This window comes from Tamandua tetradactyla, chromosome 5 (assembly GCF_023851605.1).
Source record: "Tamandua tetradactyla isolate mTamTet1 chromosome 5, mTamTet1.pri, whole genome shotgun sequence".
Classification (NCBI taxonomy): Eukaryota; Metazoa; Chordata; class Mammalia; order Pilosa; family Myrmecophagidae; genus Tamandua; species Tamandua tetradactyla.
In genome coordinates this window covers 124,288,792-124,303,802 of record NC_135331.1, presented here as the reverse complement: position 1 = coordinate 124,303,802, position 15,011 = coordinate 124,288,792, and the positions used below count along the sequence as shown (strand labels likewise).

The 15,011-nt window shown below is 37.0% G+C and overlaps 1 protein-coding gene and 1 non-coding gene across 6 annotated transcripts in view; one reads left to right on the top strand and one right to left on the bottom strand.

Moving 5' to 3' along the window:
• The window catches only part of ADGRB3 (adhesion G protein-coupled receptor B3), a 723,849-nt gene that overhangs the window by 671,601 nt on the left and 37,237 nt on the right, over positions 1-15,011 (bottom strand). The window lies entirely within an intron of this gene.
• Positions 3,293-3,364, top strand: TRNAR-UCU (transfer RNA arginine (anticodon UCU)). The gene has a single exon. It is a non-coding gene; the product is annotated as a tRNA-Arg (tRNA).

Here is a 15,011-nt window from a genome sequence, read left to right as displayed (position 1 = left end):
CAGATGATTCTAAAACATCCACTGAAATCACTCTTACCCACTCTGCTGTTATCCAATATTACTACTATACTGATCTCTTGTGTTCTGTGCAAATTATGGGTTATGAGGTCTGAGCCCTCCAATGGTAACCTTATAATTCCACAATTTTGAAATAGGAAATACATTTAGCAACATTCATTTTAATCTCTAAGCCCCTAAAAAAAGATAGTATTTCTTTCTGTTAATCACCTATTGAGAATTATCTGAATATATTCTTCAAAGAAGGGTGAATCAACTTTGAAATGGATTGGGATTTATTTCATTTAATTCTCCTAGCTGCTGATCTCTAGGTCTAGAAATTAATTTCTACCCTGTTGGGCTGCTCTAGTTATTCCATTCAGAGTGGGGCCTCAAAGGCTTTAAAAGAGCTGAGTAGTTCTCAGCAAGGTTAACCATCTCTAACATATTTCAAACACACTAAGAGTCCAGAATGCTCTAAAGCCCATTATCAAAGTGCATAACTCGGCAAACGTTCCAAGCCCACACTTCAAAACCTGCCCTTCTCCACCCTGTCCACTGTTGGTCCCTTTCATTTTCCCTCCTGCTTAGTTTCTACAGGCCTATTTTTATCACCTTTACCTTTTACTCATTCTTTCTTTGTTTTTATTTCTTTCTATACCCTGATTTATTGATTTTTTTCTTTCTGCTGCAGTCTTCTCTCCTCCTTCTAAAATAATCATGAAGAGAATTTTCATTGTTAAATTATTTAGTACATTTACTGTTCTTTATTCTTTATGTACATGAAACAATAACTGAATTGCTTTATTTTAGATGATGTTTTTCTTTTGAATACGCCACTCGAGGTTTGAGGTTTTTTTTTTTTTGCTTAAAACCACAGAAATGTACTGTCTTCACCATTCTGGGGGCCAAAAATCCAAATTCATGGTGCTGTCAGGGTCATGCTTCCTCTGAAGTCTGTAGAAAATAATCTGTTCTGTGTCCTTCTCCTGGCTTCTGGTGGTGGCTTGCCAGAAATCCGTGGTGTTCTCCCCTGTGTGTCTGTCTGTATCCACTTCCCTATTCCCATAAGGGAAACTGTCATATTGGATTTAGCACCTATCCTAAGCCAGTCTGGCCTAATCTTAACAAATAACATCTTCAAAGACCCTATTTCCAAACAAGGTCACATTCATAGGACCAGGGGTTAGGAGCTGAACCTGTCCTTTTTAAAATGTTTTATTTGCAGTAACCAATGAAAAGAACAAAATTTCCCCCTTTTAACCACATTCAAGTAAGCAATTCAGTAGTATTAATTATATTCACAATATTGTGTTATCATTACTGACATCCATTACCCTTCCTTTTGTCATCACCTCCACAGAAATTACTTATCCATTAAACTATTACTCCCTCTCCTCGCCCTTCCTCCTTCCCCTGGTAATCAACAAACCACCATCTGTCTCCATGAAGTTTGCTTCTTCTAGGTATTTTATATAGGCATCATCAAAGAAAATTTGTCTTTTTTATTGTCCAGCCTGCTTCACTCAACATGATATCTTCAAGATTTATCCAGGATGCAGCATGCATCAGTACATCATTCCTTTCTTACAGCTGAATTACACTGTATGTTTATACCACATTCTGTTTATCCATTCATCTGCAGATGGATACTTGGGTTGCCTCCACCTTTTGGCTATTGTGACTATAAACGTTGGTGTTCAAATATATTTTCTAGTCCCGGCTTTCAATTCTTCTGGGTATCTACCAAGAAGCAGCATTGCCAGGTCACTCGGTAATTACTTTCAATTTTTATTCAAATTTACTTTTGTTTGTTTGTGTTTCTACTGAAAATAATGTTCACCTCCCTACCTACCTTAGGTTCTGTGGAAAGTACAGACTGAGTCTCAAATGGAATGTTTCATTAACTCAGTGCTCCTGGTAGATCGAATACTGTCCGTCAAAATTAGCAATTATCCTTTTGCATAAGTAAATTGTTCTTGGAAAGTAGTTCAGCCAGGGACTATACTTTGCAACATTCCTTTGTAGCTTGGTTTGTTTATGTGACAAATCTTTGCCAATGGAAACATGAGGGAAAGTGGCACTTCGGAGCCATAAGCAAGTGTGCCTGATCTAATAAGCCTTCCACTTTCTCTATTCGGATGCAAAACTTACATGTGCCTAGGGGATACGGCGCCACAAGACAGAAGGAATATGAATCCTCACATCATTCCATGAAGGGAAGCCACTCACAAGCTTGGAATACCTTCAACTGAAGTGTTCCTTGAGCAAGAAATAAAGTTTTGCTGTGTTCAGCCATTAAAACCTTGGAGTTTGTTACAGCAGCAAACATTATCCATACTTATACACTATCAATCTCAGTGATTGTCCCCCAAACTTGAACATTTTCATATTCATGTAATTAATATTTAACTTTATATAAGTGCTTCCTATAAAATTTGGAAATTTAATTAATCCCAGGTAAATATTTAAAGAAAAATGATAGAAAATGTAAAACTATAAACAATTCATTAAAATAGGATAAAAAATTTAAAAAGAAAAGATGTTAAGAAAAGCCATTAATCACATCCAAGTGTGTAATGCAGAAACATGTCCTTTTTTGAAATATTTTATTATTAACATATTGAGTCTTTGAATTGTTACTATCATTATTATCATAATTATTTACAAAACCTAGATGTTAAGTGAATACTGGAATTAATGGAGCATTAAGATTTTATAATAATACTAACAATCTTGCACACTAAAAATCCCAATAAAATTAATAGGAGTCACACAAAAAGGATAGATACAAAACTGTTAGATCCAATAAGCAAGAACCCTTAAAATAATGATCAGAACCTGGATATACTCCTTAATTTCAGCTCTTTTATTTCATCCAGCCATCTTCTGATCACATCTGTCCTCCAAATGTATTCAACTTTTCTTCCCAACTGCTTTTCATTCTATTTCCCTTTCTTTTATATGTGCTAAAGCAGGGACCATAACTGAAAAGCTAAGAGGAGTTGGGTGGCCTACATCTCTGGGTTATATGCTGTGAGGGGTGGAGGTTGTGATGAAACATGGGAAGCTATGCCCCTTCTAATGGGCCCCAGGCAATTGCTGCCTTGTGGAAATGCTCACCCAGTACTTTCAGAAGTTCTCATTTTTTTCTGAAAAATTAAAATCCACAGTTGCATGTGCAATTAACTAATTTTTTATATATTAATACACGTATTTCTTCATTAACACATTAAAAATAAGGCCAAGGGGTAGATCTAATACCTTTCCTAATTAAAAAGTAGTGATGGTCGGTGTATGGGTAGTTCAGTGGTTAGAATGCCTGCCTTCTATGCAGGAGACCTGGGTTCGATTCCCAGACCATGCACCCCCCAAAAAAGTAGTGATGGAAGTAAAAGATATTTTGAGTTATCTGCAATAACTGTAATATGATATGAAAATATCTGCTATTTACACTGGTAACAAAGTCTCAGGTACTGCTAATTCTATTGCGGATCATTTCTCACATGCATAACTAAAAGGAACACTAAATTTAAGTTAGAGGTTGGTGTAAATAAATATGTGACTTCTTTTTTCCATCCACATTTATAACCTTCCTGAATTCTATCTGTGGACTCCTTCAGGGGCCTGGGATCCAGACCATGGTCACCTATTCTATGGGTACTATCCCTCATCTTTTTTTCATATTTTAACTTTTTATTGTGAAATATAACATATATACTGTGCTGATCTGAAAAGATGTATGTACCCTAGAAAAACCATGTTTTAATCCTAGTCTCATTTTGTAAAGGCAGCTGTTTCTTCTAATCCCTATTCAGTACTGTATGTTTGAATCTGTAATTAGATCATCTCCCTGGAGATGTGACTCAATCAAAAGCAGTTGGTAAACTGGATTAGGTGGAGACGTGTCTCTACCCATTCAGGTGGGTCTTCATTAGCTTACTGGAATCCTGTAAAAGCGGAAACATTTCGGAGAAAGTGGTAGATTCTGAGAAAGCAAAATGACACAGCCACAAGAAGTAGAGAGTCCACCAGCCAGTAACCTTTGGAAATGAAGAAGGAAAACACCTCCCAGGAAGCTTCATGAAGGGAAGCCAGGAGAGAAAGCTAACAGATGATGCCGTGTTCACCATATGCCTTTCCAGATGAGAGAGAAACCCTGACCCTGTTCGCCATGTGCCTTCTAACCTGAGAGAGAAATCCTGAACTTCACTGGCCTTCCTGAATCAAGGTATCTTTCCCTGGATGCCTTAGATTGGACATTTCTATAGACTTGTTTTAATTGGGGCATTTTCTCGGCCTTCGAACTATAAACTAGCAACTTATTAAACTCCTTTTTTTAAAAGCCATTCTGTTTCTGGTATATTACATTCTAGCAGCTAGTAAATTAGAACAGAAACAAAAAATAGAAAAGCAATAATCTTCAAAGTCCATTTTAACAAGTAGTTAGAGAAGAGATTTCAAAGTTTGGTATGGGTCACCATTCTGCAATTTCAGATTTTTTCTTCTAGCTGCTCCAAAACAAAACATTGGAGCCTAAAAGAAATATCAATACAGTGATTCAGCAGTCATACTCATTTGTTAAATCCTATCTTCGTTATAACTCCTTTTGTCTTTTGATCCTTCTCACACTTTATAGGGATCTGTGGGCTATGCCCATTCTAACTTTTTCACGTTGAAAAGAGATATCAGCAATATAGGATCAGGAGATGGAATCAGTTGATACTCTTGGAGAGGCTGGACCCTCCTCTGTGTTTCAGGACTTATCTGGCCTAGGAACCCTCTGGAGGTAACAGGTTTCAGGAAAGTAGACTTAGAGCACACAACTCTTGTAGTATCTCAGTTACAGCCCTAGGTGTTCCTTGGGGTTAAGAGGAATAATGTTGGTTAGGGTTTGGCAAACCATGGCAATTAGTAATACCTAGCAGATACTTGCATAACACTACCCTCCAAAATAGCCTCTCGACTGTATTTGAACTCTCTTAGCCACTGATATCTTCTTTGGTCATATTTCCTTTTCCCCTTCAGGTCTGGAAGGCACTGTTGATACCACAGTGCCAAGACCAGGTTTGTCCCTGGGAATCATGTACTACATTGTTAGGGAGACTTACATCATTGGACATCATGTCCCTCATAGGGGGGCGGGTAATGATTTTCCTTGCAGGGTTGGGCTTAGAGAGAGAGAGAGAAAAAAAAAGGCCACAACTGAGCCACAAAAGAGGTTTCCTGAAAACAACTCTTAGGTTTAAGACTCAGAGAGAGAGTTCTGCAGCTCTGAACTCAGCAGTACTACATACTGTTAGGTTGGGAGAACAGGGAAGGTCACCATGACTCAAGCTGTGCAAAATGTGCTGCCCTTCCGGACATCACCTGACCGCCTTGCTTAAAAACCACCCGCATCAAGACCCAGGCACGGACTCACCATCCCCTACCTTGGGTTCTGTGAGCTCTGCCCGGGAGCACAGAAATAAACCCACTCTAAGGTTTCTTTGTCCGACTTTTCTCTCTTTCACCTCCAAAACCTTTCACATACAACAACTGTTAAAGTAACCAAGAAAGGTATCGGACTTCAATCAGAGATTAAATAAAGTGGATCTGGTTGGGACTAAGGTAAATCCGAATACAGGACAAAAGCTGATAATTTATGTACTCCAGAGCTCCACCCACTGCATGAGACCAAAGGCAGGGAGGTTTACCATGTTTAGAACCTATCTTTTCTGTTACACACAATCTAAATCAACCTATCTGGACAGCTCATTTACCTCAAATACATGGTGCCCAGAACAGGAATGAGGCCTTGTAGTTCGGTATAGCTCAATGTAATACATCCTAGACTATGGCGGGCTGATAATTTAAAAAGTACTGGTAGAGGCCCTTGATGGACTAGAGAAAAAATATGGAACTATCAAACTTTCCAATCTGGCAACCCCTGGTACTTTCTCAAACATTAGGGACTCCCAAGAAAATAAGCCAACCACTTGATTTTTTTTTTTAACAATAAATTTATTAATGGCAAAATCTACATTCTATATGACCTTGATTTGAGGGCTTAGGTTTACAAATCAGCTTAAACATACTTTCCCTCTAAGAAACTATTTAGGTAGAAATTGTTAGTATTTGTATCTTACTTAAAAAGTTCTTTATCATTTGAATCAGTGCCAGGAAGGGAGAAAACAGCCTGTATTACTTAGAATCATAAAAAAAAAAGCACAAAAAGAGATTTTATCTCTATCACAGAAGCAGTTTTCAGGTATTCAAGAAAAGGTATAAATTTAAACAATTTGTCTAAAAAAGAAAAGTTAATTTGTCTGCTTGGTATTGTTGCACAGGTATATTTTAATTTATAATTAATATATAAATAATAAAATTTAGAGCCTATGCCATAATATCATTAGATTTGGAATCAGAAAATCCAGTCTAATTCTACCTTTTACAAATTGCGTGATGATGGACAATGGATTAACACCTGGGTTTTGGGCTTCCATAAAATGGAAATGATGATATTTATTTTCCCACAGGGTAAAGGTGAGAATTAAATAACTTCTTTTGTTAGGCACAGTGCTAAATACGTTACATATTTTATTTAATCCACATTGTAGTCTTATGAAATAGGTATTATTATGAGGAACACTGCTTCAAACATCTAGGTCTTATGGACTTCAAAGCCCATGTTTTTTCCTCCTTACATTGCCTCCATGGTGAGGAACTGAAAAGAAAGAAAATACATGAACATTGTGTATTTTTTAAAATATTTCAATAAGATATCTTCACACACATGCAGTTCATGTAAAGTATACAGTCAATGGTTCGCAGTATCATCACATAGCTGTGTATTCATCACCATGATCAATTTTAGAGCATTTGTATCACTCTAGAAAAAGAAATAAAAAGAAAGAAAAACCCATACATCCCATACCCCTTACCCCTCCCTCTAACTGGCCATTAGTATATCAATCTATCCAATTTTTTTACCCCGTCCCCCCTTTATTTACTTTTATCCTTACTTTTTCACTTATCTGTCCATATCCTGAATAAAAAGAGCATCAGACACAAGGTTTTTACAATCACACAGTCAAACTGTAAAAGCTATATAGTCAATCATCTCCAAGAATCAAGGCTACTTGAATACAGTTCAACAGTTTCAGGTACTTCCCTCTAGCCACTCCAACACACCATAAACTACAAAGGGATATCTATATAATGCATAAGAATAATCTCCAGGATAACCTCTCGACTCTGTTTAAAATCTCTCAGCCACTGAAACTTTATTTTGTCTCATTTCTCTCTTTCCCCTTTTGGTCAAGAAGGCTTTCTCAGTCCCAAGATGCTGGGTCCCAGCTCATCCTAGGAGTACTGGCCCATGCTACCAGAGAGATGTACACCCCAGGGAGTCATGTCCCACATAGGGGGAAGGGCAGTGAGCTCACCTGCTGAGTTGTCTTAGAGAGAGAGGCCACATATGAGCAACAAAAGAAGTTCTCTGGGGGTAACTCTTAGCATAATTATAAGTAGGCTAAACTTCTTCTTTGCAGGAACAAGCTTCCTAGGGGCAAATACCAAGATTGAGGGCTCAGCCTACTGAACTGGTTATCTCCACTACTTGTAAGAATATCAGGAGTTCTCCACCTGGGGAAGTTAAATATTCCCTTCTTCCTCCCCAGTCCCTCAAGGGGACTTTGCAAATACTTTTTTAATCTCTGCCCAAATTACTCTGGGATGTACTGGGACATCACACTAACCTGTAAAAATCAACAAGATCTCATGCCCTATTCATGATTCCATGTAATTATGGTGTTCGAATAAACCAGTTAAATTAGATACTGCACCACCCAAAATATAAATTTTGCACCACATAAACATTTCTCCTTTTGGTCTCACACAGAAGCTGAAGTTTTAAAATATGGACCATCATCTTTCCACCCTGTATCCTGATTTACCTTAGTCCTATTCAGATCAGCTTCATTCATATCTCTAGTCAAACTCTGATCATGTTTTCATCTTTTTTAACAGTTACTGTATGGGGTAATGTTAAGCCCGCTAGCTTCCTATATTCTGGAGCAGCTAGAAGGAAAAATATGAGAGGATTGTATGATATCCCATGACAAACTCTGGATCTATCCTGTAACCACTTTTTGAAGAGTGCTTTGAAAACTATTGCTTTTGGGGGCAATGTTGACTTTCAGAGCTTCAGTGCTCTAACTCTAAGTTTCAGGTGTAACATAAATACCAGAAGTTTCAGTAAACAACCAGGTTATATACAAATAGCTCAGTATATCAGAATTTAGAAATAACAGTTAAAACTCCTGAATATATGTGACTGCTGTAAGAGCTTACAATCCAAGACCCTTTACAATAGGCTCCAGCAATAATCCATGCTCTCAACTCCTCTAAGTTTGTGTATTATAGTTAGTCCATATGTGTGTTTTTTTTGTTTCTGACATTTCATTCAATACACTGTCCTCAAGGTTCATTCACCTAGTTGCATAACTCACAACTTCATTTCTTCTTGCAGCTGCTCAGGAGTCTATTTTATGTAAACACCACAGTTTTCCCTTCCATTCTCTGGTTGTTGTACCCTTAGGCCACCTCCATCTATTGTGAATTAGGAACACTGCTGCCACAAACACCAGCATGCAAATGTCTATTTCTGGCCCCACTCTCAGTTCCCCCAGGTATACATCTAGCAATGGGTTTGCAGGATCACATGGCAAGCCCACCCCTAGCCTCCTGTGGAACCACTGCACTGCCCTCCGGAGTGACAGCACCGCCCACCATCCCTACCAACAGTGAATATTTTTTTTCAGTTTTATCACTGTGGGTTTTTTTTTTTTTTAACTTTTTTATTGTATAGTATAATATACATACAAAGCAAAGAAATAAAAAAGCAATAGTTTTCAAAGCACTCTTCAAAAAGTGGTTACAGGATAGATCCCAGAGTTTGTCATGGGCTACCATGCAATCCTCTCATATTTTTCCTTCTAGCTGCTCCAGAAATATAGGAAGTTAGAGGGCTTAAATACTTTTTTATCATCACAATCGACTTCTTTTTCCTTCTTTTTTTGTGAACAATGACATACATCAAAAAAATCTATAAATTTCAAAGCACAGCACCACAATTAGTTGTAGAACATATTTCAGATTTTAGATTTTTACTTCTAGCTGCTCTAAAATACCAGAGACTAAAAGAGATATCAATTTAATGATTCAGCATTCATATTCATTTGTTAAGTCCTATCTTCTATGTCTAATTCCACCATCATCTTTGATCTTTCCATACCTCTCTTTGGGGTTGTTTGAACTATGACAATTCTAAATTTTTGATATTGGAAGGGTCTGTCACTAATATGGGGTAAGGAGATGGAACTATGTTCTGGAGAGGCTGGGCTAGGTTTCAGGACTCCTCTGGACCAGGGACCAATCTGGAGGTTGTAGGTTTCTGGAAAGTTATTCTAGTGCCTGGAACCCTTGTGGAATGTTATATATTGCCCTAGGTGTTTTTTAGAATTGGCTGGAATGGTCCTGGTTGGGGGTTGGCAGGTTATGACAGGTAGCAAGGTCTTCCTGAAGCTTGCATAACAGCAACCTCTAGAGTAGCCTCTTGACACTATTTGAACTCTCTCTGCCACTGATACTTTATTAATTACATCTCTCTGTTCATTTTTAAACCATTTTATTCACATATTATACAATCCAACCTAAGAAAAATAGTCATGCTTTCACCACCATACTCTATATGAAGACATTTCCTTTCCTTCCACAAAGAATTCATACCCATCCTCCCATATCCCCAACTTGATGACATATGGTTTTGGCATAGTGCCTTTATTACATTCAGTGGAAGTATATTACAATGTTACTGTTGACTGCAGACCGTAGCTTGCATTGATTATATTTTTTCCTGTATAACATCCCATTTTCAACACCTTGCAATATTGACATTCATTTGTTCCCTCATGCAAAAATGCTTTTAAATTTGTGCATTTAATCACCATCATTGTCCACTCTAGGCATTCCTAAGTTTTATTGTCTCAGTTTTTATTCTCTATCTTTCCTTCTGGTGTCATAACTGCCCCCAGCCCTTCTCCCTCAACCATATTCACATCAGCTTCATTCACTGTAGTTATATTATTGTGCTACCATGAGATAGTATTATGATATCCATTTCTAAATTTTTACAATCAGTCCTGTTGCAATTTCTGTCTTCCTTCAGTACTAAATGCCCAGTCTATACACTCTATCTCTTGAAAGCCTGCATTTTTAACTTTAATTCTTAAAGTTCACTCATTAACGTTAGCTCATATTAGTGAGATCATACAGTATTTGTCCTTTTGTTTCTGGCTAATCTCATCAGCGTGATATCCTAAAGGTTCATCCACATTGTTACATGCTTCATGGCTTTATCCTGTCTTAGAGCTGCTTAATATTCCATTGTACCACAGCTTGTTTAGGCACTCATCCATTGATGGGTATTTGGGCTGTTTCCATCTCTCAGAAAACGTAAATGCTGCTGCTATAAACATGGGTGTGCAAATGACCGTTTGTCGTTTGTGTTCTTGTCTTCAGTTCCTCTGAATATGTACTTAGTAATGGGACTCCTGGATCATATGGCAATTCTATACTTAGCTTCCTGAGGGACCACCAAACTGCCTTCCATAGCAGCTGTACCACCAACAGTGGATAAGTGTGCTTCTTTCTCCATATCCTCTCCAGCACTTCTCATTTTCTGATGGTTTGTTTGTTTTATAATGGCCATTCTATTGGGTGTGAAATATCTCATCGTGGTTTTGATTTGCATTTCCCTCATAGCCAGTGAAATTGAGCATCTTTTCATGTGCCTTTTAGCCATTTGTATTTCTTCTTCTGAAAACTGTCTGTTCATATCTTTTGCCCACTTTTTAATTGAGTTGTTTGTCTTTTCATTGTTGAGTTGTAGAATCTCTTTACATACTTTGGTTATTAAACCCTTAACTGATATGTGGTTCCCAAATACTGTCTCCTACAGGTAGGCTGCCTTTTTACTTTCCTCACAAAGTTCTCTGATCCACAGAGGTATCTAATTTTGAAGAGATCCCACTTATCTACTTCTTTTTTTCACTGCTTGCAAGCACTTTGATTTTGAGGTTTGACCTTATGATACTCATTTTTGTAGTGGAGAAGCTAAGATAACTTATAATTAGGCCTAAGAATTACTTCCAGGAAATGACCTAAGTTTTGACATATAGGGGCAAAGTACATGGGAGACACATCAGTGACTTGTGCTTTGAAGATCCTATCTACATGTAAACAACTGAGAGTATATTATAAATTGGTGAGGAAAATAAACAATAAAGATCATTTTGGGAGGAAATATACATTGACCACTCTTTTAAATAGACACGATGGCATTTTCTATTATGGTTTAAAATAGATTGACAACATTTCACTTTTTTTTTTTTTTTTTTTTTGAGAGAGGAAGGAAGGGAAGGAAAGACAGAGAGAAGGAAGGAAGGATGGAAGGAAGAAAGGGAAACATCTTTAAACATTTTCTTGTTTTATTGTATTTTGTTTGTTTGTTTGTTTTTTACATGGGCTGGGGCCGGGAATCGAACCGAGGTCCTCCGGCATGGCAGGCAAGCACTTTGCCCGCTGAGCCACCGCGGCCCGCCCAACATTTCACTTTTGAGTTATGATTCACACCCTCACTTTTTTATTCTTTTCAGGTAACTGTAGGGAAAAGAGAAGGAAATTTGGATGCATCTAATATGCAGCCTTGTTTAATTTTATATCTGGTGAGGAAAAAAACCCCACAGCAGGACAAAGTAGAGACATCCCACAAAAATAATAACAAGCTAGAGTTTCTAATGCTAAGAAGAAATAACTTAAGAAAACACTCCTTAAGTGAGAGCTATTCAAAAGTTGCAGTGAGTGAGAGCAACACAGAAATGCACTGAGGACAAATTCTTTACTATTTATTTAGTAAAAGAAAATTATATGCAGCATGAAGAATAAACATTCAACTTTACATAATACACATTCTGTTCTGGTTTATTGAAGGTTTTTAAGAAATACAAATATCTGAATAAAAGAAACAACAGAATCTTACCAATAAAAAGTAAGTATTCTTGCCAAAAAATAATGTATAGTGGTATATTTACCTTTTATGCATACTGTTTGTCAAAAAAGATGTGCACTAAATAGGATTCATTTAAGATTTCTAAAATGAACTAGCAAAATTCAATTAGAATAAAGTATATTCTCAAATGGTTGGCTCCTGTGTAACTGCATCTTTTTTTTTTGAAAATTGAATTATGGGCTATTAGAATTCAGGAAGAAATTTATCTGGTAAGGAAGCTAGTTACTTTCATTTGAGTGCATGTTTACTAGATTCAAAACCCTTGATAGCTTAGATATGCCACATGACTCAAGTTATATGCACATTAAAAACTGTATCATTAATTCAAAATACACTCATTAAAAAGTACTTTTTGCTCAGCATTGTACCAAGAGCTATGGAGGGCATAAACAGAAGATATTGCCCTGTTCTGGGAGATTTTACAGTCTAGAATGGAATGTAAGACCATAGAAATAGCAGAACACAAAAGTAGTGCACAGTAATATAGCTTGAAAGAGATTCACAACATAGATGCTTAAACAGAAGTTCTTTGGCTATGAATTAGTTTTATTATGGTTTCTTCCATGCTTTAGCATTCTAGCAAGATAACACCATATATAAAAATGCACACTTTTATTTAAGTAACAAAAAAAATTATTGAAAGAGAATTTAATTCTCCCTTTAAAATAGAAGTACTATTTGAGTCAAAATATTTTGAATAAATATGCACAAATAAACATTTTCATACATAAATGTTATAATGAGACAAAGAAAAGCAACCATTGTTTGATGACTGGAAAGCAAAATGGCGCATCAGCAATGAGAATGGACTTTATATAATTATACAAAAATTAATTATGATTAATCTAATTACAAAAATAAAATCAAGAAAATCATCAAAGAGCAGTATTAACTTTAATAAGTAATAGATTTTTCAATTACCCTTATTTTGGGTTTGGGTGACAGGGGAAAGGTTCCAAATAACTAACGGAGCAATTGAAGATCTTGCATAAAGTTGTGGCCTTAGTCCCTGAGAGCTATTCTCATAGGAAAGCCTCCAGGCCTGTCCACCAACAGGGGAAAATAAACTGGAGAAACTGCCTCCAGTCAAATGAAATAGCAGGCAGAGTTGATATCTCTGCATATCATTTATTTATATACTTCAGTTCTCTTCTTATCGCTGTGTTCTAGTTTGCTAGCTGCTGGAATGCAACACACCAGAGATGGATTGGCTTTCAATAAAAGGGGATTTATTCCATTAATTCTTCAGAGGAAAAGGAGCTAAATTTCAACTGAGGTTCTTTCATACGTGGGGAAGGCACAGGGTGATCTCTGCTGGTCTTCTCTCTAAGCTTCTGGGTTCCAACAACTTTCCCCAGGGTTATTTCTTTCTGCATTTCCAAAGGCCTGGGCTCAGCTGCAAGTGCTGAGATGAGGTATGCTAAGCTGCTTGGGCTGTGCTACGTTGAGCTTTCTCATTTAAGCACCAGCCAATGAAATCAAACATCATTCACTGCAGCAGGCACGCCTCGTAGCTGACTGCAGATGTAATCAACAACAGATGAGGTTCATATGCCATTGGCTCATGTCCACAGCAATAGAACTAGGCACCTAGCCAAGTTGACACCTGAATCTAACTACCAGACCCTGCTATTCCCCTCTCACATCCCCTAAATCTTTAACTTTTCCAATAGTTGCAAACTCACTCCATCTTATATGTACACATTTTACTTCTTCACTTTGCTCTCCATTTTTCTTTGTATACTAACATTTATTTTATTCTATTTTATTTCTTAGCTGTTGTGCTGGTTTGAAATGATGTATGTACCCTAGAAAAGCCATGCTTTAATCCTAATTCCATTCTGTAAAGGCAGCGTTTCTTCTAATTCCTATTCAATACTGTATGTCTGAAACTGTAATTAGATCATCTCCCTGGAGATGTGATTTAATCAAGAGTAGTTGTTAAGCTGGATTAGGTGATGACATGTCTCCACCCATTCAGGTGGGTCGTGATTAGTTTCTGAAGTCCTATAAGAGAGGAAACATTTTGGAGAATGAGAGAGATTCAGAGAGAGAGAGCAGAATGACATAGCCACGAGAAGCAGAGTCCACCAGCCAGTGACTTCTGGAGATAAAGAAGGAAAATGCCTCCAAGGGAGCTTCATGAAACAGGAAGCCAGGAAAAGAAGCTAACAGGTGATGCCATGTTCGTCATGTGCCCTTCCAGATGAGAAAGAAATCCTGAACTTCATCAGCCTTCTTGAACCAAGGTATCTTTACCTGGATGCCTTAGATTGGACATTTCTATAGACTTGCTTTAATTGGGACATTTTCTCAGCTTTAGAACTGTAAACTAGCAACTTATTAAATTCCCCTTTTTAAAAAGCCATTCCATTTCTGTTATACTGCATTCTGGCAGCTAGCAAACTAGAACAACTGTAAAAACTATTTTTGGAATTTTCAGCTGAGTTGTAATAATTTTCCCCTTTCTCTTTTTTTGTTTTTTACATATCCTCTCTTAATTTTTTTTAGCTCTCTGCTTTACTATACTACATCATTTTGGTTACTGGTTTAAGTCTGACTTTAAATTTTGTAGACATTTTATAGCTTTATTATTTACCTCCCTTGTTTTTGCTGCTTTTTAAAATTGTATAGCAACAAGACACAAGCTTAAAAGAGGGAATGTCAATATAACAAACAGAGAAAGATTGAGGCTATCTTACCTCTAGCTACCCTGTTCTTTATAATTATGGTTTCTTAAGAAAATAGTAGTTTTTCTTTATTAATTTCAACTGTCTTATAAATTTCAATATTTGCCCAATGTATTAAAGGGAAAGCCAAAAGTATATCAACTAGCCACAATGATGATATCTCCTGAAACAAAGTCCAAAACTTTATAAATTCAAACTAACCTTCTATCTTA